The sequence below is a fragment of the Podarcis vaucheri genome (assembly GCF_965113315.1).
Source record: "Podarcis vaucheri genome assembly, chromosome: 1".
Lineage (NCBI taxonomy): Eukaryota > Metazoa > Chordata > Lepidosauria > Squamata > Lacertidae > Podarcis > Podarcis vaucheri.
In genome coordinates, this window is record NC_138759.1 from 54,524,995 (window position 1) to 54,549,166 (window position 24,172).

Here is a 24,172-nt window from a genome sequence, read left to right on the forward strand (position 1 = left end):
TGGTGCCAGCTTCACTGTATTAAAATAGACCATGTGAAAGAGAGGCAGACACAGCAGAATTCTCCAGAATAGTGTAGAGTGAATATATATAATTGAGGAGAAAAGAGGCAGGCTAGAATAAAAAGTGGGGGGAGATTTTGATATATGGTAGCTTGACTGATGACAGTCACTTTTCCTAGAGGCAGATTTGCAAGCCCAGTGGAACAGAGTCAAATAAGCCATAAGAATCTAGAAATGCAAGCCCCTGCTTTCTTCTCTACAGAAAATGTCAGACTACAACACAAGCCACAAAGTTATCTATGCTATATTCTCTAGGAGATTTGATTCACCTATAATAAATATTGCAGGCATTTTTCATTGTTAAAATGCTTTGAGATGTCTTTATGAGAAGAGATTATAAACCAATGGACAACACGGTATAAAAGCCAAATCAGAGCAGCCTTTCCTAGATTTGCTCCTAGCTTCTCCAGTTATTCCTTCTTTAAAACTAAAAAAAGGGACATCTGGCATCCTTAACTGTACACAATGTGCTTCTGCCGCCAGTTCAGTGTTCAAGGCTCCAGAGCGTCTCCACATGACACAAATTGTACTGTAAAGTTTAAAGCTGCACATTAAATGCCAGCCCTGTTGGTTGCTCAATGTGGTTATAGTATTTGCACATACTCTGGCGTCCTGTTACTGAAATAGACAAACCGCAACACAAACCTCTAGAGGTGTTACTGCAGAAGACAGGGGTTTAAGTCCAACCAAGGACAGAGGTAAAGGAGACTTTCTATCCTGCACAGCCTAGGTAATTCAGTCTAGATAATTCAGCAAGTTAACCTTATGGCTTGAGAGGACATGAGACCAGTGCAGGACTGTTAGTTTAAAGTAAAAAAAAAGGTAAAGGACCCCTGGATGGTTAAGTCCAGTCAAAGGCGACCATGGGGTTGTGGAGCTCATCTTGCTTTCAGGCTGAGGGAGCCAGTGTTCGTCCACAGACAGCTTTCCAGATCATGTGGCCAGCATGACTAAACAGCTTCTGGTGCAACGGAACACCATGACAGAAACCAGAGTGAATGGAAATGCTGTTTACCTTCGCACCGCAGCAGTACCTATTTATCTACTTATACTGGCATGCTTTCAACCTGCTAGGTTGGCAGAAGCTGGGACAGAGCAACAGGAGTTCACCTCATCGTGGGGATTCGATCTGCTGACCTTCTGATTGGCAAGCCCAAGAGGCTCAGTGGTTTAGATCACAGCACCACCCGTGTCCCTTGTTAGTTTAAAACATCTGCTAAAGGCTTAGATGTGGCCAGAGCATTTGACTTTTGGAAATAACTAATTTGTTCTATCCATTGCTTATTGCCTCTGTCCAACTACCCTCTGCAGCTCTCCATCCTAACCTCAACCCATTTTTCCAGTTTCTTATTGCCATACATGGAATAATCCAACTTCTGGCCTAAAGTCTTCATATTTGGAAAATCTGTGTAAATTATGCCTACCATAGTTATTTTGAAGACATAAAATGTTCTCTTGGCTGAAAGCTATACAAATTCTGACTATATAGCAAGTTTCAATTCTTCTAATCAAAATGAGGACATGGCAAGTAAAATTGTTTAGGAAGTTTTCTTCAGCAGAGACTGTTTCAAGATAGACTTTGCAGGTTTGTACTATGCCTGGGATTAAGGGCAGAAACTGTGCACATTTCCCAGGTAGGTAGCTGATTCTACTGGAATTAAGTAGAGCAACATGAGGACATTAGTCATTTACAGACCTGCCAAGCTTCACACTGAGGCCTGCCACTTACTATTTGCATCACTCCACCCTCCCCACCCTCCCCATTCTCCATGCTGTGATCAAACAGCCATGAGAAAGCTAATTCATCACTTTGACCAGAAGAGTCTGTGCAGAAGTAGTTCTGGCAAGGCTGCTACAAGCCACGTTAGGGGCAGGGGAAGAACACACACATGGGATAAGTTCCACAGGAATTTGGCATCTGAAGAACAGGGAAAGAGAACTGGATTCGTTTCAGGGGGGAGGGGGGAGAAAACACAAGGGGAGATTCCAAAGTCTCCAGACTTTCACATTTCACATTTGGCAGTCTGTTTCAGCAACCGATAAGTCTGGAAATAGGTTAACCAGAAACAAAGGCCAGCTGGGTGGCCTCTTTCGGTTGCTGAATTCCAAGCTCACATCGTGGAGAAGATGTATGCGAACTTAGAACATCATGGAGAACACACAAAATCCACGGGACTCCAGGTAGTAGCTGGCCTTTATGAGAAACTTGAAGATGCAAGCCACTATTCAAGGGCTCATTCAAAACCTTTACATCCTTACAAGAGAGCTCTATGAGGATCTGGATTTCTCAGCTCCTTTTGCAGTTTGTCTCAAAATAAGCAAAAATGGGTAACAGGTCAAAGCCTCTGCTGGAGAGAGCAAGAGTCTAATTGCACTGAAGTTCAAGAGTCCAGAATCTGCTTTCTTCTGCTCCACCATTCATAGTCAAGTGGCATAGAGGTGCCTTCAGTATTATCCCTTATTTGGAGCTCCAAACTATGGAATAGGAGGAGCACTTGAGTCCTACAAGGGAAGAGCTGCCATCCAGTAGATGGCAAAGGGAAAGCACGGAATGCCTGGAGACTGCCTGGAGAAATAGAGTTTCCATCCTCTAGCTCAAACTTTTTCAACCTTGGGTCCCTATATGTTGTTGGACTCCCATCATTCCATTTCTAGGAAACAAAAACATGCAGGGTTTATTCCAAGTTTATTCCAAATCATATTAACCACCCTAACGCTGTAAAAAAAAACAACGGGATCTTTACACAATAACATTTAATCTCTAGGAACATAAAAGGATGGCCAACATGCATTGTAAGGCAACAGAGTCAGATCTTAAGTGATCCTCAGCTACACAACAGGAATTTCAAGCATATGTGGCTTGCTTATTACCTGCTTGACAGGTCCTGCACCACCATTCCTTAAAGACATAGTAAGAACCTAACAGCCCTGCTGAATTAAGCCAAATGCCCATGGGTCCAGTATCCTGTTCTCACTATGGCCAACCAGATTCCTATAAGAAGCCTGCAAGCAGAATTTCAGTGTAACAGCACTCTTTCAGCTTGTGATTGCCAGTAACCAGCAATCAAAAGCATAGTGGCTCTGACAATAGGGGCACAACGCAGCCATCTTCACTAGCAGTCACTGACATCCTTATCCTCCATTAATCTATCTGGTCTTCTTTAAAGCCATCCAAGTTGGTGGCTTCCACTACCACTTGTGTAAACAAAATCCATCATTTAATTAAGTACTCTGTGAAATACTTCATTTTGTCTGTTCTGAACCTTCCAATATTCAGCTTTATTGGACAGACCCAAGTTCTGGTATTACAAAGGGGGGGGGACTTTCCCCTGACCACATCTTATGGGCCTTTTCGCTAATCCAAAAAGTGCCATATATGGTAACCTTTCCTCATAGGGAACTTGCTCCTATCCCATGATCATTCTGGTTCCCCCATGTTGACCACTTTCCAGCTCTACAATAACCTTTTGGTGGCAGTGCAACCAGTGCTGTACACAGCATTCCTAGTGTGGCCTCACTACAGGTTCAAATAGTGATCCAAAGGGGATGGGCAAGGTTAATGTTGCACCTGAATTAATCACCGGGATTTCTGCATCAAAGGGACTGCCTAAATCTATGCAGTTGTGTTAACTACGCAACTTTAGAAACCTCTGTCTTTAGAGACTCTTGCAATCTGCACTAAGAGATTTCCCCTTTTTGTTGAAGCATGAAACATATATCCACAGGAAGCATGGGGCCCAAAGATTGTCAGAAGCCCCTTTCCCCAAATTCATACAACATTTGCCAGAGACTTCAGAATTTGCTGTGCATAAATTACTATCAAGAGACTGCAATCAAGCATGGAATTAAAGTACATAAGATTGTTTGACATAGAGGGTGCAATCAAATTCTGCCCCTACATTGATAGAAGGGCTTTTTAACTAGCAGAAGCATCCACTAACAGGAGACAAGGGGATGCAATTTTTGCCAATTTCCCCTCATCACAGCAGACCCTGAATCAGCTCCAGAAAGTTGGGGGTCTCGTTTAACATGACAACCTTCCACTTCCACTAGTGGGGCACCTCTGCTGGATCAATGATCTGCCAGTGAATGCAAGGGCACTAATTGGATCACACCTGGAAGGTTTCTGCAAAAAGCTTCAGGAAGATGTAGCTACTGCAAGAAAATGTAACAAGCTATGAAGGAGCATGAAAGGCTATTTATTTGGAAATGCTTTCTACAGTCCACCCTCAGGATCAGCCCAAGATGTTTTGCCATTATGGTGGCAGTATAATAAAGTCATTCTGCAAAATGGCTGGGTACCCGCAAGCAAACTGAAAATTAAACTATGTTTAATTTTACTATTCTCACACCATATTCATCTCTCCCCCAAACATAGCTCTTGTAGGCCCTACATCCTTGATTTGTCCCAGTGTAGCTCTGATATTAAGCTGCCTAGCTGTGAGATTCCCCAGGAGCCTTATATAAAGGGAAAGCATATTAAGTGTAGCAAGTAATCCAATTTACCTTGTGATAAGACAGACCTATAAGCAATTTTTCAGGCAGAAAGCAGCCGGAGTCAAACTCCTGAACACCACATTCGATGTTTGCACTGCCTTGTCACCTTTTGGCTTTCACCCAAAGTTAAAAATACAACTCCCGCTGTCCCTAGTGTCGGCAGAGACAGGGCCAAAGCTGTTGCTCCACAGGGCTTGAGTGATGCATTCACCTTTGCCAATGTTTGCTCTAGGACACAAACCTTAATGGCTTACCTAGAGGGTTTGCTCCTGCCATTTAACATACCATAAGGGGACGGCTTTCTTGTAAACACTACTGAAAACACACATTAAAAGGGCAGTTAACTACCCACTGCACATGAACAGAAAGTCACTGCAGAAAACTCAACAGGCTTGCCCTTGTTAATTTTCATGAACATTTGGTTTCCTAACATGTATTAAGACTTAAAACAAAGGAAACAAGATGGGGAGGTAAAAAAACAAAAACAAATTGAAACAAGGAGTGTAGCTGGAAAGGAGGTTAAAATGAGTTTTCACGAGTCTTCTTTGCCTTTGAGCATTTTGTGAGCACTGAGACCTGATCTCATAAAGGACCACAAATGTGAACACTCTAGGTCCAATACTGGCAGGCGCAATCTGCACTAACACTGCTAAAATCTGCTGCAGCACAGTTTGCCTTCCCTTACTCCTGATTTCTCCATAGCATCATTTTAAAAGCTAAAGGGGATGGAAAGGAGGCTGAAGCAAAGCTCACATATTTGAGATTTAAAGTTCTTCTATTTCTAGAGATAATTTTTTGCCTTCCATCCTTTTTCACACTAGTTTCTCTGAGTACACAAACTTTTCCCCTCCAGGAATTACCGTTTTGCCGTGTGAATAGCTGGAGCCCTTTGACTCCCCCGCCCTCCCCGTCATGCACGAATTAACAGCCACCTCAACCCCAGGCTGCATCCTGCACTATTGTTATGAAGGCAGAAGCTGCTTTTGTGATCCCCAAAGGACAGAGGCTTGCTTTCAGAAGGCTGGATCTGCCTGGACAGGGTCTCGGCATTTCCTAGCTGCTGCTCCTTTGTTCTTCACCCACTCTGCCTCACACCACAATTGTTCTCAGCAACTCCAATTCTTCTCTGCTTCTCAGATTCCCAGAGTTTCCATTCAAGGCCTGTTTCTCAGGGTCTTAATGGCAATAGCAGAACCAGGAAAGAAGAAGGGTGCGGAGCTGCAAAACACCGCAGCTTGCATCTTAAGTGGGGTGGGATGTGGGGGGTGGGGGTGCACTCATTCTGCAGCCTGCCGCCGAGTTCTGCGCCAGCACCGCTTCCAGGAACAGCGCTAGAAATGACAGGCGAAAAATGCAACCCAAGATCCCGGGCAAGAGGAACATTATTATTACTACCAAAAAAAAAGACATTTCTTTTACTCAATGCCTGAAGAAAAAGGGAAGGCTTTCTAGCAGGATTTGAATGAGACCATTAACAGAAGGGAATTCTCAAAAGCAAGACTGTTGCCATTTGCAAAGATCCTCTTGCACATTCTAGGATATGAGCCAGAAGGATGGGCCGGGTTGTTTGAAGAGTGCAATGCTACTTCCTAAAAGCTCAAGCTGTAAACCTTAGGACAAATATAATCCCTTCCCCCTTTTAATGAAAGCTGTTATTGTCATTGTCTGAAAGGGGAAGAGAGGTTACTTGCCAAGGATTAAGTTGTCCTTCTAGACATCATGGAATCCTCTTTACTTATCCCTATCTAGGACGGTGCCTCAGTACAGTAAGGAAAAGGAAGAACCCCTTGGACTGAGCCAAGTGGAAAAGGCAGCCAGGGAGCGATTTACGAAGAAACACAGCCATTTGAAAGGCACTGAGACAGATTCCACAATTCCACTTCAAATGCTTTTGAGGCTCTCCCCCACTGTTGGTGCACATGCCAAAGAGAGAGAGAGATGCAGGTTTGAATGCAGATTAAATTCCTGTGCATTGGATTTTTTTAATCCACCGGATGGCCATGCCAAAAGGGGGCTTTGCAACGCCTGCGAACAACACTGAAGAGCATTTTCAGTGCTCTACTCTGTTTACTCTCCTTCGCAATGCATGTAAGTGTACTTTGGAGCCGGAGGGGTGGAATCGAGAGAAGAAACGTGGCCAATTTCACCAATAATGGGGAAACTAGGGGTTGCTTTTGAAAAGAGTATGTCAGTGCATCAGGACTGGTGTGGGCATAGACACAGGGAGAGAGAAGTGGCCAACCTTTGCACTAACCTGATCCACTTCACTGCAGAGCTGAGTGGGAGAGATGAAGGAAACTGTGGCAGAGTGAGCTAGGATACCTGTGGATAGGATAACTAGGTTGGTTATTTATTTATTTGTTATTAAATTTCTATACCACCCTTTAACTGAGGATCACAGGGCAGCAATATAAAAACATAAAAATACATCACCTAGTTTTTGTTTGTTTAATATTCCGCCCTATACCTAGAGGTCTCAGGGTGGCTCACAGAATTAATGGTTTAAAAATATATGTGCAATATATATGCATGTGCTATTTCAGCCCAGCTTCCATTTTCAATTTTGATCATCAGCACAACAGAGTGGGCAGTGCTTTGTGTAGGAAAACATGCATGTTAAAAATTGGCTTGAAGCGTGTTGCTAGCTGTTAATCAGGGCTGATACAACATCCAAAAAAGGAGAGCTGGCTCCTTCAACCGAACTCAGAAGCTTCTGGCAAGGCATAGACCGTAAAGCTTTAGAGTTGAATGCCAATACGTCCTACAACCTCAGTGAGAGGCTCACAACAAACTTTAGATCCAGTTGAACAGGGGTCAGGGAAGAAATTACCTTTTTGCCAGAGGGCAGGGTACAATAATGTCAACAAGCTCTGAAGAAGATATTCAGTGCACAAGTACAAGGGAATGTTAAGGGCTGGGCTCATCATTTTACCCACACCCAGAAAATTGCCTGCCAGATTTATAATTACTTAGGTCGAAGGGATCATTCACGGGCTCTAGAGATAGATGTAAGACTACAGGCATTCAGGTGCATTTATGGTTAGATGAACAAGCAAGGAAGTTGTCAGGGGATGGTTAGCTGCTTGTGCTTAAAATTGTGCCCCTTCAGAGTTTGTGCGACCCCACAAACCTCTGTGTGTGACAGAGCTCCTCAGACATGTCTGCTCTAGTCACTAGTAGAGTCTGACAGTGGCTGTCTGCGGAAGCGCTTCCAGCAAAGAAGTTCCTTAACGGAAACGCGTCTCCTGGACTCACGACGTGGCAGCTTCCGGCGAAGTATGGGTCTCCCTGCAGTTGCTTCTGACACCTCCCCGCTATTTTCGCTCGAAGTGTCTCTCACCCCTTTCTCTCCCCTGCTGCTTCCTGCCTGGGCTGCTGCGTCTCTCTCAGCATTACTGAGATCCTCCTCCAGAGACCCCGCGCTCCCCCTGCTGGTCCCTGCTTTGGCTGTTGACTCTCTCCCAGTCTCTGGGAGCCTTACCACTTCCCTTTCCTCCGATGTCAGTTCCCTGACATCCACCTCCCCTCCAGGGCCCCCCTCTCCCCCGCCCCTACTTTCTCCTCTGGGCGGTGAGGAGCTGAAACCCCTAAAAGAATCCTCTTCATCTTCAGACGTCTCGAACAATTCCCTCCATCGGTCTTCGTTCCGACTCGCTGAATCCTCCTCCACCTCGGAATCAGCGAACCCCTCCAACTCTTCTTCGTCGTCGGTGGTGGCGAAGTATTCCCTCCGGAACCTCGCCACTGGCTGGGGTTTTCTAGGGAATCTCTGATGAAAAGTTTCAATCAAAACCTCGTCATCTACATCCTCTGCCCTGACCCAGGTGTTTTCCGACTCCGGCTCCCCTTCCCACATTACCAAATACTCTACTTGCTCTCCCCTCCACCTAGAATCGAGAATCTCCGCTACATGGTAGCTGTGTTCTTTTTCCTCCATAGCTGGTCCCCTATTGACCCTCCCCTCTCTGTCCCCTATATACGGTGACAGCAATGATCTGTGGAACACTGGGTGCAACTTCATGTGGTTCGGTAACCGGAGTCTGAAAGCCACTGGGTTGACCTGTTGCGTGACTTCAAATGGGCCCAGTCTTTTGGGTCTTAACTTCTTACAACCTCCTTTAAATGGTAACCCTTGGGTGGACAGCCACACCTGGTCCCCCACCCTAATGCTTTCCCCTTCCCTTCTGGTTTTGTCTGCCTGCCTCTTATATTCCTCCTTCGCCCTGTTTAAATTAAGTTGGAGCTGGCGATGGATCGCTTCCATTTCTTCAACGAACTGTTCTGCGGCAGGAACGCTCCAGTTCTCCCCCTCCCCCCCTGGGAAGGCTCGGGGATGACACCCGTGATTGGCCAAAAAAGGGCTCATCCCCGTGGACACGTTCTCTGCATTGTTATAGGCAAATTCTGCCAACGCCAGCTTCTCCACCCAATCATTCTCTCTGTCATTCACATAACACCTCAAATATTGCTGGAGGACACCATTAGCTCTTTCCGCCTGCCCATTGGTTTCTGGATGACGGGCAGTGGAAAAATTCACCTCTACATGCAATAAGCTCATGAGCTTCCTCCAGAACCTGGAAGTAAATTGTTTCCCTCGGTCCGAAACCACCCTCAAGGGGGCACCATGCAACCTAAACACATTTTCCACAAACAATCTAGCGGTTTCTTCTGCTGTGACCGCATGTGAGCAGGCTATAAAGTGGGCCATCTTGGTTAACAGGTCTACCACAACCATAATGGCTGTCTTCCCTTTGGACCTGGGCAGATCAGTCATGAAATCTATTGCCACTGCCTCCCATGGTCTTTCCGGCGTGGGTAGTGGTTCTAATAAACCTGCCGGTGCCCGCCTCTCCCCCTTGGCTCGTTGACATCGGTCACACCCTCTCACATATTCACGCACATCTTCCCTGACCTTGGGCCACCAGAATTCCCTGGTAACCAGCCACATGGTTTTGTGTTGCCCAAAATGCCCTGCTGTGGGGCTATCGTGCAGTTGCTTGAGTACCTTTTCCCTCAATTCCCCTTCAGGTATGTATAACGCTCCCTTGTAATACAACGCCCCGTTTCTCTCCTCAAAACCCCCGGGTTTGTATCCCTCCCTCCTGAGACCCCTGAGTTTGTCCTGGGCGTATTCATCCTGCACCGTTCCCTCTACCAGTTCCCTTTGCCCCACCAAAGCCGCCCCACACACCCAGCGGTCCTCGGGAATAACATGGGTCTCTTCGGGTGCACCCTCTCCCTCCAAATATTCAGGTTTGCGTGAGAGAGCGTCCGCCCTAACGTTCTCCGGGCCTGGTACGTAACAAATCTCAAAGTTAAATTTGGAGAACTCCTGGGCCCATCTCAACTGCCTTTGGTTGAGCACTCGCGCAGTTCTCCAATACTCTAGATTCTTATGGTCCGTGCACACTTGCACCTTCTGTTGTGCACCAATTAGTAGGTGCCTCCATCTCCGGAAGGCCTCATAAATAGCAAGAAGTTCCCGGTCGTGCACCGTGTAGTTTCTCTCAGATTTGTTCAGCTTTCGCGAAAAGAAGGCACACGGTCGCCACTCTGACCCCTCCTTCCCCGGCTGCAGAAGAAGCACCGCCCCTATGGCTCTGTCAGAAGCGTCTGTTTCGACCCTCAGCTTTTTTTGTAAATCCACATGTAGAAGTTGTTCGTCAGAGGCGAAGGCCCTTTTCAGTTCCTCAAACGCTCGCTCCGCCTCCCCCGTCCAAACAAACTTCTTTTTGCTGCTGAGACAGTCCGTGATGGGCGCCGTCAGGTGGGCGAAGTTTCGGATGAACTTACGATAAAAGTTTCCAAACCCTAGGAACCTCTGCACATCCTTCTTGGTCTTGGGTGTTTTCCATTCCAGCACCGCTTGAACCTTGCCGGGGTCCATGGCCAACCCCTTGTCTGACAAGCGGTACCCCAGGAATTCCACCTCCTTGGTATGAAACTGACACTTTTCCAGTTTCACCCACAGTCTGTTGGCTTGCAGCCTGCTCAACACTTCTCTGACGTCTCTCACATGTTGCTCCTCATTCTCCGAATACACCAACACGTCATCTAAGAAGGCCACGCAATTCTTGTAGAGCAAAGGCCCCAGTACATGGTTCAGAAAGGCTTGAAAACACGCGGAGCCTGTTTGTAATCCAAAAGGCATAACGAGGTATTCAAATGCCCCCAAAGGGGTGAACATGGTGGTCTTCCATTCATCCCCTTTCCTTATACGTATCAGGTTGTACGCCCCCCTTAGGTCCAGCTTTGTAAAAATCTTTCCTTTTCGCACCCTGGTCAAAATATCATCAATCCTGGGCATAGGAAAAGCCGCCGGCTCTGTCACTGCATTTAGGGCCCGAAAGTCACATACCAGCCTCGGCTTGTCCGTGTTTTTTTTATCCACAAAAAACACTGGGCTACCCCCCGCTGCCTTGGACTCTCTGATGAAGCCTCTCTTCAGGTTCTTGTCAATGAACGCTCGCAACTCCTGCATCTCCCTGTCTGACATGGCATACAACTTGCCTACAGGAAGCTGTGCTCCAGGGAGTAAATTGATCTGGCAATCAAAGGGCCTATGCGGGGGTAGTTGGTCCGCTTCCTTCTCGCTGAACACGTCGCTGAGATCAGCATACTGTGGTGGCACCTTCCCCTTCTCCATCACTTCCGTCCCTGCTAGGGTGGCTTGGGCCCCTGCTGACCCCTTTTCCGCCCTGCAGTGTTCTAAGCAGTGTGCGGAACCGAAGGAAACCACTCTTTGATGCCAGCCCACCAGCGGATCATGTAGGGCTAGCCAGCTCATTCCCAAAATAATGGGAGCGCCTCCCAAGGTGGCCACATTAAACGCTATCAGTTCTGTGTGCCTTGCCACCCTCATTATCATTGGGACGGTCTGCAAGCTGACGCCTCCTCCCAACAGTTCCCTGCCATCAATCGTGGTCACCTGCAGGGGGTTGCTTAAAGGGATAGTCTGTATCTGGTGCTCAGCAGCAAACTCCTTGCTCATGAAATTGCAGGAGCTGCCTGAGTCCAACAGCGCCTTTATTTTTAGGGGGTGTCCATTTTGCAGCTCTAGCGACACTTCAATCACTAGAGCAGGTCGAGGAGCTTCTGGCACTGGCACTTGGGGAAGGGGCACTTTCACTGCTCTTTGGCCTGGCTGCAGTGCCCTGCTGGCAACCAGGCGTTGGCTTTTACCTGCTCCGTTTCTCCCTGCTCTTCCCCCTCAACAGCTCCCACCATCCCTTGCCATTCCTTCCTCTGGGGGCAGACTCTGGCAAAGTGGCCTGGCTGTTGGCAGAGATAGCATTTCCGGGCTCCCTTTCCCTCCTTCTTCGCCCCCTCACTGGGCTTTGAAACTGCGCGCGCGCGGGCTGTTCCGATTTCCATCGGCTCTGCCGGCGGGAAAGCTGGCTCAGGAATGTCTGGAATGCGTAACTCCTTCCAACGTTCCCCTCTCCCTTCCCGCCTCTCCAAGGCTCTTGCCTCCTGGCGCGCTCCAATGGTCAGCGCAGATTTGGTCAGCTGATCCATAGACCCCGCCCTGGGGCTCCTGGCCAGCTCGTCTTTCACAGCTGAAGAAAGACCTTCTTCAAATAGCATCTGAATGGGTGCCGCCGATAAATCCCACCCCAATCTGTGAATCAGCATGGTAAATTCAGTCCCGTACTCACGGACAGATCTGCTTCCCTGCTTGCAAGCCATTAGCTGTCTGCGTAGCACCCCTTCCTCAATATCGCTGGAAAACATGATATCCATTGCACGAAAGAATTTCATAGTGTCCTTTAGGATATCGTTGTGCGTTGCCATCAGGGGTCGAACCCAGTCCCGCGCCCCCTTCTCAAGATGCCCAATTACGAACGCAACTCGCGATTCCTCATCAGGGAACTCATCAAACTGCACATTCAGAGCATATTGCATCTCAGTCCTAAAGGCATGGTAATCCTTGGGGTCCCCCCCAAACTTCTGCACCAATCCTGGTACCTTTCTGGGGAACTGAGTGGTTCTCCCCTTTTTGTCAGCATCCTGAGCCCTTCTCTCCTCGAGCCTCGCCGTCTGCAGCGCAAGTTGGACCTCCAGAGCTTGATACCTTTCTTCCAAGCTTGGACCAGCTCCAACCCCTGCGTCTCCGGTTCCGACTGGGTTGCTCATGATGCTTTCTCCTGCACAGGCAGCGTACAGAGACTGTCAGACTGCTGTCAGACTGCTGTCAGGGGATGGTTAGCTGCTTGTGCTTAAAATTGTGCCCCTTCAGAGTTTGTGCGACCCCACAAACCTCTGTGTGTGACAGAGCTCCTCAGACATGTCTGCTCTAGTCACTAGTAGAGTCTGACAGTGGCTGTCTGCGGAAGCGCTTCCAGCAAAGAAGTTCCTTAACGGAAACGCGTCTCCTGGACTCACGACGTGGCAGCTTCCGGCGAAGTATGGGTCTCCCTGCAGTTGCTTCTGACACCTCCCCGCTATTTTCGCTCGAAGTGTCTCTCACCCCTTTCTCTCCCCTGCTGCTTCCTGCCTGGGCTGCTGCGTCTCTCTCAGCATTACTGAGATCCTCCTCCAGAGACCCCGCGCTCCCCCTGCTGGTCCCTGCTTTGGCTGTTGACTCTCTCCCAGTCTCTGGGAGCCTTACCACTTCCCTTTCCTCCGATGTCAGTTCCCTGACAGAAGTCTTGGAGAATATGCTTCTTCCATGGATGCACAAAAGTCCATCTATCCATAACCCTTATAAGCGTCTTGAACATCCCAACAACCCATCTAGAAAGCAAGACACTCCAGAAGTCACACCTAGAATGGAGACCTCATCACAAAGCCCCCCAGTGCCAGTCTCAGAGCATTTGTTGCCAGCAAATGACAGGCACTGCTAACTTTGGTTCTGGGACATTACAGACTAGAAAGTGGTAAGTTAGGTATCTTCATATTTATTCCTTTGTTAAATTTGCATCATGTTCTTCTGTCAAATGTTCCTCACTGGACAAGTTCCATTTTTAACCCATGTATTCTTGTTCCCTGAACTTCATTAAAGCCATTTAATATCCACAGTGGTTGACTTCTCCCTGCTTAAGTTCACACACAGAGAGAGACCCCACATACAGTGGTACCTCGGATGTCAAACGGAATCTGTTCTGGAAGTCTGTTCAACTTCCAAAACATTCGGAAACCAAGGCACGGCTTCTGATTGGCTGCAGGAAGCTCCTGCAGCCAATCAGAAGTCATGTCAGATGTTCGGGTTCCAAAGAACATTTGCAAACTGGAACACTCACTTCCAGATTTGTGGCGTTCGGGAGCCAAAACATTTGAGTCGCAAGGCGTTCGTCAACCAAGGTACAACTGTACTTTGTAGTTTAGAGTTCCATCCAGCATAAAGTGTGGCAGAGGAGCAACAACGTAGCAGGAATAGCAGCACCCAGGGTGCTGTGGTCAGGTGGGAAGATTAATGAGAGCAATTGTTACAGGCAACACGTCTATAGCCCAATCCTATTTACTTACTAACGGCATTTACTGCCTTTCTGCCAGGGCATTCTGGGCAGTTTACTATTTAAGCTCAAGCCAAAACAAGTAAGCACACAAGGCAAATCAGAACACACTCCAGGTGAGTGCTGGTCTCCTCAGAAGCAGGCTGCACAAGCTCCCTGGCCCAGGAATGTGTGATACTTAACTCCAGCTATGAGCAAACTGAAGTTTCTAATTGTTCAGTGACAGAGGAAAGAAATAATTTGGCCATAGAGTGACCTGCGCACACCTTTACTATCATTGTAACTGGCCAGTAGAAACAGTATCATGGTGGGTGCTTTGTCTCGCTGTGGGTGGCTAACCTGCAGCACTCCAGATGTAAGAGGCCAACTCCCATCCACACTGGCCCCTGGCCATGCTGAAGGGAGCTTTGGAACACAACCCTGATCATACTACATGCAGCTGAACCCTTTTCAGCCAGCATCTTCGGTTCAGTCAAACGAAGTGGTCTGAGTGAAGACTGGGACAAGAACGTGAGATTTGAGCAGGCTTGCATTAGGAGATGTAGGTATGAAATGGGCCCTATTAAAGACAGCAAGCTACTAGCTAGCCGGATATAGCAGTTTTATAACATTCCAAGTGTTGAATTTAACACAGGCAAAGGTTACCTTGAACAGCAGTAATATAAGAGCATTGTGCAACACATTTGGTGTTAAAGCAGCATGTTGTAATACCAATGAAACTATATTCACAGCTGCATCAATTTTCACCCATGTTTTTTTTTCCAGAGTAAGAAGGGGACTTTGGGGAGCACAAAAAAATACCACCTCTGTGTAGTTGTCCGTGTTTTGTATTTTTAAACAGCTGAAGTTAATAAATGTCCCTTTTTAGCTTTCAGCTTTGGTAATGCTATACATCCAATCAGTTCTTCAGATTTTGCTATAGGATATCACCAGTGCAAATAAATTGCCTTTGCTAGGAATTTATGGGTGGGGAAAGAACAGTTTGGTATTCGAGTCAATGCTCCTAGCCCTTGCCACTGAGCAATGGGGGACACACCAAAACAAGACAGGAGATATAAACTCAATTGCAGTAGTTCATTGCAAAGGCATACTCCCATCCAATAAACACTCTGCACCCCCCCTCTGAAACATGGAGGAGGGGAGGTTTTTTTGGAGCTCAAACCAGTTTATAAAGATCTCTCAGCCAAGCAAGCCTTCCTCCCCTCAGTTCTAGTATTAATTAGCTGCTGGCTGCCACTGTTCCAACCCCAGACTCAATGCCCAGAGCACCACCACTGTTCTGCCTCACAACTGATAGCACTATAAGGATGCCTGCTTGAGACTTTGCCAGAAATCCCCACTCTCAGAAACACTCATCACCCCATGAAAGTGGAACAAGTGTCTTGGGGAGCTGCTATATTCAGAATTTGTTTCCTTAAGATGAGATGGCTATGAAATGGGCAACTGAACTTGCACGTTAAGAGAGACGTTTTGAAAAGGATGGAGCAAATTTAGTCTATAGCCAACATTACAAGGTTGTGAAATACAGCCGTACCTTGGTTTTGAACAGCTTAGTTCTTGGACGTTTTGGCTCCCGAATGCCGCAAACCTGGAAGTGACTGTTCTCTGCTTTGCGAACTATTTTTTGAACCCAAATGCCCACTGGGGCTTCTGCAGCTTCCAATTGGCTGCACGAGTTTCCTGCAGCCAATCAGAAGCTGCACTTTGGTTTCCGAACGTTTTGGAAGTCGAACGGACTTCCAAAACGGATTCCATTCGACTTCTGAAGTACGGCTGTATATAGTGCAGACAAATGAGTATTGCATTCTCCATAAAGTAATGTTTGACACTAGACAATTTCCCTGATGACAGTTCAGGGAGCAGGGAGAAAAAAATGGCAGAACTATTCAGAGGCCTGATCCAGGCTTTCCCTTTCTTCATGCAGCCCTATATGTGTGGAAGGAAAGAAGCAAGAAAGGGATGAGAGGGAGAGACAGAGGAAAAGGAAAGCTATATTATGATGGTGCCAAAACAGCACAATATAGAATACTATACATGCACCCACATACAACACTACAATAATGCTGTATATTGAATGTATGGTATATATACATATACAATACGTATAGCATTATAGCACACGTGTGTGTGTACCAAAATGGCTTCCCAGAAATTATCCATTCCATTTTTAGGGAGCAAAATTGGGGAGGGAGAGGCATATCTTCCAAATAGTCTCTGGGGTGTGTGTGGGGGGGTGGAATTCTCCAACAGATTTGGGGTGGCAGGGGGAAAAAGACAAATTCTCAGAAATTCTTGCAAACAATTTAGCTTAATTTAAATATTGAATAAAAATACATTGTTAATTCATACCGGTGAATGCAGGAAGCAAACGGCTGAAGCAAAGAATGGAAGGCATAGGGGACATTGCATTCTTCAGCAGTTTGAAAGAAGCCAAAAGAAAACCCACATGCTAAATAGTGCAGGAGGAAAATCTCTCCCTCCCTGTTTCTGCCCCACTGCTCACTCTCAGAGAGATCCCGTCTGCTAATGATCTACACAACTTAGTCTAGGCAGAACGAGGTTTCCTGTGCTGGCCAATTCTTTTTCCAGCATTTTCCCTTTTCCAGCCTCCTCCCACCCCCATCTTCTGCACCCAACTCCTCTGTTTTGGAGGGGAGGGGTGCAAAATCTGGAATTTAATAATTATAGTGGTGACCCTACCTTGAGACATCTGAGTTGTCTCACAATGTTGTCTGACTTAAGTGTCTCTGCTAAAATCAACATTAGCAACATAGCTCACTACAGTTCCTCACTGCTGCTGCTTTAACTCTCATTTGGAAAATATTTACAAGCTAGCCAAAGATCTGGGAGTTATTAGACAATTAGCGGAGGCTAAAATGGTTCCTTACTGTTCCCCTGCAGGGGAAGAGGGAAGTTTTGCACAGCCAACTGTCTTTCACACATGCATCTTTTAATTATTGCCATATGAAGCTCCCTTTCCTGCACGCGGCAAGTGCTGAAGCTTTCCATAACAGGACTTTAACACTATTTTGCCCACAGCCCCAACTATCATACTAGTAATTATGGACAAAGAAAACAACCCAAGATTCCTAAATGAGCACATGCAGATTATGCACAGGTGTTTCTCATCATCCATGGGCAAATCCTTCATCTGTTGACGCGTCTCTTGTGATCTATTGCATTCTTCTCTTTACAACTTATTCAGTAGGTGTTTTGGTCTTAAGTTAGCATTGCTGAATTCTGAAGTAATCCAAGTTGCTTAGACAACTTCTTAACACAGCTCTGAACACTTGTACAGTGGTACCTCGGGTTACATACGCTTCAGGTTACATACGCTTCAGGTTACATACGCTTCAGGTTACATACGCTTCAGGTTACAGACCCCGCTAACCCAGAAATAGTACCTCGGGTTAAGAACTTTGCTTCAGGATGAGAACAGAAATCGCACAGCAGCGGCACGGCGGCAGCAGGAGGCCCTATTAGCTAAAGTGGTGCTTCAGGTTAAGAACAGTTTCAGGTTAAGAACGGCCCAACGGAACAAATTAAGTACTTAACCCAAGGTACCACTGTATTTCCATTTAAGTTCTATAGCCACAAAAACTCAAAAATTTTGCAGGTGGGAAGTGGACAGACTTCTGAATTCACTTCGCCTTCCCATGAGTGGTTAGGCTTAAGGCTAGAACAAGGAAGAGATGGGTATGGAAGGGCTTGGAGATGTTACATTTCAGAATACAGGCCCAGATAGCACACTCCTGCGTAAACGTATTTCAGCCAGCATGGTAACCAAAACATCTGAAAGACACAACTCCCACCATCCCTGACCAGTAGTCATGCTGGATGGTACTGGTGAGAGTTAAGGGTCCAAAACATGTGGAGGGCACCAGGTTGACGGGCAGGTTTAGGACCAGCCAGTGCAAGTTCTTGTAAACAAATGGTGAGATCAGGACACTGTTCCTGCAGACTTCAACACCTTTCCACATTGCCTTGTAGGCACATGTGAACGGGGTGTGCCATAGGAGCCAACTCCATGGGGCCAAGGTCACTTCGGCCCCAATAAAATATTTGAGGGGTGCAGGCCCCCTCAAAGCTAGTGGGCATTGCCATTCAAATGGCGTGTGTGCGCTGTGTCATACGATCAATTATGTACGATGGGGCTTACCTGGCCACCCAGCAATATTTTATTCAAACTGGCACCCCCGGGTCATGCTATATCTCATCTCCTTCCTTGCTCCTTTGTATGTATGTATGCTAATTCTGGCTCTGCAAAAGCTGAATGATAACTCCACAACTTCAACCATTTGCAGTTTACATGGTGTTTGAAATAAGGGTTGAGTTTTCTTGAAGCATATTATAGGAATGGCTACAGCCAACCACAAGACTGCTAAGCTGTTTTACAAAATGTTGATAGGAGACTACAAGCAGGCATTAAACAGTCATACATGCAAGTAGTCCTCAGTTTACTCCCCAGCAGCTCCTGTTGAAAACAGGCCAGGAAGCAAGTGATAGGAATGACACCAGCCTGAAGAACTACTGCAAGCCAAGGCTTTAAACTCAATGGGAAAGGGCTGTAGCTCAGTGGCAGAGTACACGCCATGTGCGCGGAAGGAGCTGGGATTAAGCCTTGACATTTCCAGGTAGGGTTGGAAACGCCCCCTTTCTGAAAACTTAGAGAGCCACTGCTAGTCCATGTAGGCAGTACTAGGGCTGATGGAAGTTGTAGTCCAACAACATATGGAAGGTTGGGAAAGGCTGGCTCATAGTATGATTTATTATTATTGAAATAAGACAGGATCCAAATTAATTCTTTGTGTGTAAGCAAGAAGACTGGTCCCTGCTCCAAGCTGGTCACAATTTACCTTTAAACAGGTGGTATGCAACGAAAGGGACAAGTGCTTAGAAATCATTTTAGTATGGGATGGGTAAAGATATGGAGGGCCTTTGCATCTCTAGGGGTAAGGCCCAAGGGATTAAGCTCAAGCTTCTTCCAGATCTACACAACAACCACCTTGCTCAAAATAAAATGTCCCCACCCCAGTCCTCATTTAAGCCAGAGAACTGCATACACAGGAAATGTTTATAGATTTTATTAGGTACGGCCTTGGCTGGCCTTCAGAGAGCTCAGCACACAATAGTCAGGGGAACAGCCAAAGTCAGCTTGAGCTCTGACCCTAAAGGGGCCGAGATGATCTCTCGCTTCATTCCCAGGACAGTTTTTCCATGTAGTGGAAGTTAGACCTTTACCATCCTTGAAACACAGGAATGGGAGAGGCAAAGAACACACACAGTTTGAGGAAACATTTAACTATTCTTCTGTGGAACGCTGCTAATGCAATGCAGGCAAACCTTCCCCAGCCTGATGTCCTCTAGATGCTTTGAACTTCAATCAGTCCAAGCTAGCATGGACAATGGAAAAATTGGTGGAACTTTTAGTACAACATCAAGGGCGCCATGCTGTGGAAAGAGGCATGAGCAGTTTTTCCCCCCCACTGACAAGGTCCAGTTGGGCATCATAATCTAATATTGTGCTGCACAACGGTCCTGTGGTTCTTCACTTGTCACCTCCTACAGTACAAATCTTTTCTTTTCTTTTTTTAACCAGCTTACCCCAGCTGGTAAAAGATGAGAGAATTCTTATTCTATTTAAAGCAACACCTACTGGAAGAGAATGAACATTAAACAGAACCTCTCCATCGCGATACTTCACCGTTTCTTTTCCAGGATCCCTGGACTGGAAGAAGGGACAGGGCACGCTAAAGAAGGTAAAGATGATATAATAAGGTCCATGAATCTTTCAACAATACATATGGAGGAATTGAGGCTACAGGCAGCAGCCTTGCTCACTCTTGGAATCAGAATGCCAATCACTGTGCTGAATCGACCAAGAAGGATGCCAGGGGTTCAGCTGGGACTTTGAAGCTTTGTAAAGACCTAATACTTGGCAGCAGTTAGGACCTGTGCCAAATCTACCAAGGACTTGTTCACACAATTTCTCATGCAGGTAATTTAGCTCACCATTGTTCATAAGCAATGTTGTGAGATCTCAAACCCTTTTGAGGTATGCAGACCCCCTCTCCTCCCCCCTAGATTTCCTTACACATAATAGGCATAAAGGTAAAGTACACAGTAGACGAATATAAAAACTTTCCAGAATCTCTCAGCTACCTTCATGTTAATGTGAGCTCTTGAAGTTAGGCAGTTTATTATTCCCTCCCTTCTCTGGCCAAGTGTACATCGCAGACAAATCTGTGCCTGCATAGAGATCCAGGCTGCTGCAATGGGGGGGGGGGGAGCAGAACTGGAGAGAACTCGCTTTCCATTTGATAGCATACAGCACTGCAGAAGTGCTAAGGATCTCTTTACTCAAAAACAGATGGGCTTAAACAAACTGCAGATTAAGTCACTTGGGATCTCTCTTGCATTTGGACACTGGACCAGTTTGAGGCTACATTTAATATCAGTAAAGACACTGCAGCGTTATTTTTCACTTTTGTGCTACTTCCAGTTTTTTGTTTTTTTTAATAAATGCAGCAGCTTTGGAGTTCAAAATGCTGCAGAGTGCAGCTCCAATACCTCCATTTAGGAGTAATATATTCTGCTGTAAGAGAATGAAGGAATTTAAGCACTGTGTATGTGTGTCCAGTTTAGGTACACGTGCAGATGTCTGGAGCTCCTCCTCAGTAAGATTACAGCAAATACTAGAACTTTTATTTGACACATGCATTGCAGGAAACACATTTCCATTTATTTCAGTGCAAACTGGAAATATTGACACTAGTATGCACAGGAGTGTGGGGTGTTTCCAAAATAACTGAGTATCTCAATAGGAATGCTTGAGTAAAGGAGGAGTGCTTATTCGTGTAGTACCCCTCTTGCTAATGCAAAGTCCTGCATGCCATCAAAAACCAGGAGCCCATGTAGGTTCACCAGGCAGCATCTAGTAACAGTTTCTGTGGTCTGGAAGCCTGGCATGTGCTTTTATAGTACAGTTCTGCCTTGCGTGATGTACATGCAGCAGTTACTTTCCTTGGAAGTATCCAGCACTGGCCAGTGCCCAAGTCTGTCCATAAAACAGCGCAGCCAGCCATTAGTTCCTGAAGTTTCCACTTCAGCTTTATGCTTCTGTGGCACGCTGGACCTCTCAGCCAAGAGGCACCCAAGACTACAAGAGCAACCATATGAGAGGCAGAGAAGATTCATCATCATCCAGTTCAAGCCACCACTACATTCATAGGAGATAATTCAGTCCCTGGCACCAGAGCATAGCAAGTAAAAAACATATGGAGATTTGAGTACAGCCACAAATGAAAGGCATGGGTTCACTGGAAGAGAAAGAGAAAACCTGGTATGTACAAGGGCTGGGGAAATTTAAAAAACCAAAAACACATGATCCCGCATATTAGGAGAACGTATGTAGCCGAGCAAGGAAGTAAGATGTTCAGTGGACTTCAAGGGACCTGAACTGAAGAGGAGGAGGAGATCAGGCCAAAGGCCCATCTAGTCCAGTATCCTTTGACCAGCCAGATGCCTTTAGGAAACCTAGTTTATATGGAGATGTTTCCTCTCATACAAGAGACAGACTTCCATGCCCAAGTATGCTCATCACATTCATGCCCCATCAAGACTGCTGTGTGCCTCAAGCAGAGACCAGGATGAGATGAGGCATACTGCACTTCAGAAATTTCCTTGTGCAAGCAGCCACCCTATATTATTAACCAGCATTCAAAAACATCTGTCTTCTTGACGGCAAAATCATTTGCTATCCCAAATCCATGTGAAGCTCTTATAGAACAGGGGCAGGGTCCAAGGAACATTTTCTGCTGTCTCCCCACTGCTATGTAGGCCAAATGTGTCAGGTGGCCAGGTTGCACACCTGTCAATCACCTGACATCACTATGACATCAGGTGATGCTGCACGTTGAAGCCCCAATTGTTAGGACTTCCAAGGCTGTTTGAAAGCGTTTTGCGGTTTGCAATGGGCTTTCAGACACCCACGCAGCCCCTGCTCCTGTTTCAGCCTCTGGATATTTTTTTTTTAATTCCTTTTGGATGGACCAGCTGTCTGCAGGAGGAGTCCCATGCACAGTCGGTCCTTCCAAAATGCAACTGCTTCCAAAATGAGCTGCTTTCTTTGGCTGTGTGTGCCAAGCTGGGTCCTATGCAAGCTGCTCCTTTCGACTCCTGGTTTTGGAAGTTGAAAGGGGCCGCTTCAAAGAGCAGCACAGAGAGGGAGAAGCAGTCTCCATTCAAGGAAAACTGCTTCCTCCTCCTTCAGCAAGGCACACTCCTCCTGGCCATCAGCGGGTTCACGTCTCCGCTCCTCCACATGCAGCTGCTGGGTGACCTTGGGCCAGTCACACTTCTTTGAAGTCTCTCAGCCCCACTCACCTCACAGAGTGTTTGTTGTGGGGGAGGAAGGGAATGGAGATTGTTAGCCGCTTTGAGACTCCTGAAGGGGAGTGAAAGGAGGGATATCAAATCCAAACTCTTCTTCTGAAGGGGAAGCAAGAGCAATCCTTGCCCCAACAAAGGAACAATTGGGAGCCCATTTCAAGCTACCCATTGAAGCCCTGCCCTTACCAGACCCTGGCAGGGCAAGATTAGCCCATAGTCTTCCCCAGCCCTGCCCGAGAATTTGCTCAAGTATGCTACTACCACTATGTCCCAGTTCCCACACACATGGTACAGCACACATGGTACCATCTCAGAAGGAACTGGAAGGGTGATGTTTGCAAATCATGCTTGAACATCCAACCAACAGGTCAATTACTTTGGCCAGATCCATCCAAAGCACAGTCACTTTGACATCCTCCGCTGTAGAACACAATACAGTGGTGCCTCGCAAGACGAAAATAATCCGTTCCGCGAGTCTCTTCGTCTAGCGGTTTTTTCGTCTTGCGAAGCAACCCTATTAGCAGATTAGCGCTATTAGCGGTTTAGCGGATTAGAGGCTATTAAAGGTTTAGCGGCTTAGTGGCTTAGAAAAAGGGGGGAGCGGGGGAAAATCGGAACACTCGCAAGATGTTTTCGTCTTGCGAAGCAAGCCCATAGGGAAATTCGTCTCGCGAAGCAGCTCAAAAACGGAAAACCCTTTCGTCTAGCGGGTTTTCCTTCTTGTGAGGCATTCGTCTTGCGGGGCACCACTGTAAGTCAAGATCACATCCTGGCAGCAGAGGGGCGCAGAAGCTCTCTCCTTCTCCGATAAAATAGCAACACAGCAGAGCTGACATGCCCAGAATACAGCTCTGTGCTAAAGACTTGGCAGTGCATTGGAATGCAACAGCTGCAGTCGACACCAGAAAGGCTTCTCAACAGTTCACCTCTATTTACAATACACGTTTCTGATTACACTCTGAGAAACCCCAAGTTCCTTGGGTGAGTCATGCCTGCACACACATCCCTCCAAACACAAATGGCGCGCACACACACACACACAGACAAACCCAAGCTAAGCACAACTGCCACAGGAGCTTGCTCTCAAGGGAGCCTATAGATGACCAAGGTATTGTTTTACAGATAACACAATCCATCACTGTGTCCCCCCAACACCAGCAGCTCTGTCCATCTTAAGTGCCACATGCTGGCAGCCTTTGCAAAAGGGGTGGTCTGACTGCTTCCAAGACAGTCTGATTTGTCAACTTTTGCTCTCCAGCCTCTATCAATGAATCCCCAAAGTGACTATTTTTGAGATCACTTCCCTTGCAAAAAAAAAAAACCAAACCCAACTCAAAAGTTTCCATGAAGCCAGCTGTCACCCCAGTCATACTCCATGCCCACAGCTTGCTCTTCCACTCTGCGGTCCAAGGACACCACCTGCCTGACACACAGCTGCGTCACTGCTGCTCGCATCTCACATCAAGCTGGTGTCTTTTCACTCATCTCAGGAGTATGGCCATATATTGAACTTCTGCCTCCTAGCTAAAACACAACGTTTTGGGGTATGCCATGCAGCAAGAGGTGCTTTCTAACAGCTGGACATGCCACCTTCTCAATCTTCCAGATTAACAGGGCAACTTCAGACAGAATGAGACTCCAGATCAAGAAAGGGACTGTAGGACTGAAGAGAAATTCAGCCTGGCTTCATGTGGGCGGAAGACTCTGAACCTTGATTCCAGATAGGTGCTGGCTGCTCTGAAACCAGCCGGCTTTAGACAAAAAAACAC

The 24,172-nt window shown here is 46.7% G+C and overlaps 1 protein-coding gene and 1 long non-coding RNA gene across 3 annotated transcripts in view; one reads left to right on the forward strand and one right to left on the reverse strand.

Moving 5' to 3' along the window:
- LOC309535004 overlaps window positions 1-24,172 on the forward strand; it is a 654,277-nt gene that overhangs the window by 126,079 nt on the left and 504,026 nt on the right. The gene's annotated exons all lie outside the window — the stretch shown is intronic.
- CD82 (CD82 molecule) overlaps window positions 1-24,172 on the reverse strand; it is a 71,880-nt gene that overhangs the window by 46,744 nt on the left and 964 nt on the right. Inside the window, exon 2 of one of the 2 annotated variants that reach the window (XM_082226498.1) lies at window positions 6,812-6,879. The exons of the other annotated variant lie outside the window; for it this stretch is intronic. The gene's annotated coding sequence lies outside the window, so the exon portion shown is untranslated. The remainder of the gene's footprint in view (window positions 1-6,811; window positions 6,880-24,172) is intronic. 2 annotated transcript variants of the gene reach the window in all.